Raw genomic sequence first — 3,572 nt, 5'->3', positions numbered from 1 at the left:
GGTGTGTTTGGATTTCATTATTAGGTCCGTTTAATTATTTCCGTCATGTGCTGCGCTCGCTGCCAACGCCGGCCGCTCTCCTTCCTCGGCAGCAGAAAGGTGCGAAACATGGACGGGGTTGGGCTTGTCATTATACCGGCGAGGAGTCCCTGCAGCAGAAGCAGCAGCAGCAGCAGCAGCAGCTGCGGCGGCGGCGGCGGAGGTGGCGGCAGCCCCCCCGGGGGCCACACACGACGGTTACGCCCTGCTCCTGGGGCTCATTAGCAAGCCGTCGACGCAACGCTGACAGCAAGGAGGGAGGAGGTGCAGGCAGGGGGAGGTTTACTCTGCACGTCAGTGGTGTCACCGGCCGGGCGCGAGCAGCCCCGACAAACTGACAAACACCACCGCGGTCACGGGACCTGACAGCCGCCCTGACTGACACCCGGCCGAGGAGGGCCTCGAGACAACTCGATCAAGTCGAAACGCAAACGCAAAGGGCGCGCCCTTCTGCCCCTACCTTATCTTCCCGCCGAGATCGCGAAGTTTGAACGAGGATGCTGTAGCCAATCAGGACGACGGAAACGCAAAAACAAAATGGCGCGCGGTAAAGTTGACAGTCGTTTTCGATGAGGCGGAAATTTCGAATTGTTTCGTTTTCAATTTGAGGCTGATCTGGAAGCGTTTGCAAATTCACCAGCGCGGGTCCTAGAAGTCGAAATGAAATCAAATTAATTTTCAGAAAGAGAAACGGTCCTCAATGCGCATTCGCGTCACATTGTCGTTCGTGTTTCGCGCGTCTGGTTTCAGTTCGCATTCGCAAGTTGGCAGTAGTGTGTAGGGTAGTCTCGGTGTTTTTGCGCAATCAACAGGCGGTCGGAACTAAAATGCGAAATTTCTTAGTGATTTACGGTGGTTTTCTGTGAAATTGAGCTGATTTTGAGGTAAGTGAAATCTATTGCATCGTTCCTTCGATAGAATGATGTTGCCTAGTGTCAAATTTTCAAGTAGCTCAGTTTAACCGCATAACCTGAATCATAACCTAGCCGCAAAACGTGCTTGCAAAAATTTGCCCTGAATTATTTTTTGCAATGACTTAATTTAAAACTGTAAGCCACGAAAACCTCTGAAATGCAAAAGGCAACTGTCATGTGTAGTAATTGACTGGTTTTCATCTACAGGCGTAGGAGGTGCAGAAGCTGTCCCTGTGTCTTCGGCTTTTGGTTCATTCAGAGCAACATTCTACTGAAAGGTTAGTAACTATCTACTCTTTTGATGCGTCGATAAACTAGTGTCTTAGTTATATTTAAGAAGTATTCATCATGAGTTGAGCAGAAAGAACTGGGCGTTTTTTGTTCTGTTTTGCGAGCTGAGGCTGCGTGCCTATTCAGCTTTGCCCTTCTTCGTGGCTTCGCTCTGATACCGTTTTTTGTCAGCGTTGCCAAGCTCATTAATTCAATGACAGATCTCAATTCTGTTCTATAGTGTCGTGGTATTTGTGCTCTTGAGGTGAAAACACTTGCCCTTGATAGTGCAAGCTGGTCCAGACTAGTTTTAATTGTTTGAGAATTTGGTTTGAGGCCAGTGATTTGCAAATCAAGCAGGGTAACTTGGCTCACCTCAGACTTGCTTTTTGATGATTGGTGAACTGCTTCTCAACAGTAGTCTTGACACCTTCAAAATTATTGCGGCCACAGCTTTTAACAACAAAGCAAAGAATAAAAAAATCTTTGATATTGCTGGTTAATATGGATCCTGTGATTTGATTTGGATCCTGATTGCTTATAGAACGATATCTGGATAAAAGACTTCAGGAAAGTAACTCCAAGGTGCGTAGGGAACAGTGGGAAGTGAGTTTGAGGTAGACACTTGCCAAGGGATCAGGGATTTAGAAAGATGTATGTACCATACGGATCTTTTATTCTTTTCACTTGTTGGGTTTGGATGTGTGAGACTATTATTATGTAGCCTGAAGACGGAGTGGTACAGTGAAACATTTCGTGAACTTGATGCAACCTTTGCCCTCTGAGGACAACTGAGTTTTTTTTTTGTAGCCTAGCAAAGGATAGAACTAAGTCACATCGCTAAAATGACATTTGATCTTTGCCTCTTGTAAATCAGCGAGCCTTTTCTCGTCTCGCCCGAGCCGTTCAAGTGGGACCTGTGGGAGTGTCAGTGAGTGGTCCGTTCTGACTAACTGTTGACGCCTACAAGCCCCGTCGGTGCGGTCACTTTAAAGTCACGTTGGCGGGCGCTCTCTGAGGGTGCCGCTAGAATTAGGGGGCATAAATATCGCACCGGGTAATTGAATCTCCTTTGGGCGCCCGACACCCTACCCTCTCGAAAAAAGTACTTGAAATTCAAATTTCCTTTTCGCGCCATAGTGACCTTCGAGACTTGTCGCGTCTCTCGCACGACGGCTTCTCCTGTTGGAGGTTCTTTCTCTGGGCTTCGGATGTCGCCCGTTTCCCGTTTGGAGTCGTCCGTTCGAGGACCAGCCGCAGTCCACACGGTCTTGGCTTGCAGGGGCGGCCCGGCCTGGACTCGAAACATGCGTTATGGAGATGGGGTCTCCCGCCTGCTCCCGCCCGGGGCGGGCTGTCAATACTCCCGGCCACGCGCCGCTCCTTAGCCCGGCCGCGCTGTCGATACCCCACGCGCCCGGAGTCATGCTTTATGAACCCTTTTAGCCACGGGGCCGCCGCCGCCGTGCAGTATGGGGCCGTGCACCAAAAAAAACGTCGTTTTCAGAAGTGGGGTTCCTTTTTTTCACGGCCCTCTCTGTGAGTTCAGGTTTGAAAGTGGAAGCTTTTTAGATGCTATGAAATAGGTATCCCTCCCGGGAAAACGTTACCTACGGGGATCTAATTATCATGGCCTCCGAAACAATCTCGTTCGCAACGCTGAGTGCAAACATGGTGACGTGATGAAAGTACCCCACCCCTCGAAAATGACGAAACTTGTGCGCGACCCCCATGACCGTGTGTGCAAGTTCTGTGTGCGTGTGTGTGTGTGATGCCAACGCCCCCTCCCCGCAGCTGGCGCAATAGACATGTCAGCACAGCAGCCCAGTTTGGCGGCGTTGGCGCGCACACACACCTTGCGGCCGGGGCCGGGTCGAAGGGGTCCATCAGCGGGTACCGAACGGGTCCCGCCCTCTCTCCTCTACTCATCCGGTCCGGTCGCGCGGCGGGTTGGCTGACCCCGCGGCCCCAACCCGCCCGGCTGAAATCACTCGTAATTACCGCAATAAATCAGTAACTAGTATCTAATTAACGCCGCGCGCAAGGTGTGCGCGTCCAGGCCGCCGCGTCCGGAGGTGTTGTGCTGCCCGCTGTGCTGTGCTGTGTCGGCCGCGGCGGGGCGGGGCCCCTCGGACGCGGCCCGCCTATCGAGCGCCATATTTATTCTCCGCCACCACATAACAATCCGTTCCCGCCCGCCCGGGTGGTGGCGGTGGCCGCGGCCCCCGCGGCCGCCCTGTTCCTGTTGTCCCCCGGCTCCGGCTCCGCTGTTCCACCGAAGGGTACTTCATTCGAAAAATTCAGTGTGCACCCTCCAAAAAATCTGAAAAAATGTCAATAAAAATAAAA

At 51.9% G+C, this 3,572-nt stretch overlaps 1 protein-coding gene across 3 annotated transcripts in view; it reads left to right on the top strand.

The window, feature by feature from the left end:
* Window positions 1–704: 704 nt before the first annotated feature.
* LOC113209366 (zinc finger protein Xfin-like) overlaps window positions 705–3,572 on the top strand; it is a 13,620-nt gene continuing 10,752 nt past the window's right edge. The window contains exons 1-2 of one of the 3 annotated variants that reach the window (XM_052269317.1): window positions 705–923; window positions 1,161–1,231. The gene's annotated coding sequence lies outside the window, so the exon portion shown is untranslated. Of the gene's footprint in view, window positions 924–958; window positions 1,089–1,160; window positions 1,232–3,572 lie in introns of those variants that run through there. The other 2 variants (XM_026426822.2, XM_026426824.2) reach the window with 2 other exon arrangements.

The sequence above is a fragment of the Frankliniella occidentalis genome, unplaced genomic scaffold (assembly GCF_000697945.3).
Source record: "Frankliniella occidentalis isolate FOCC.00 unplaced genomic scaffold, Focc_3.1 Scaffold89, whole genome shotgun sequence".
NCBI lineage: Eukaryota > Metazoa > Arthropoda > Insecta > Thysanoptera > Thripidae > Frankliniella > Frankliniella occidentalis.
Note: the sequence above shows the minus strand (reverse complement) of the source record. Positions and strands in the feature narration are given on the sequence as shown.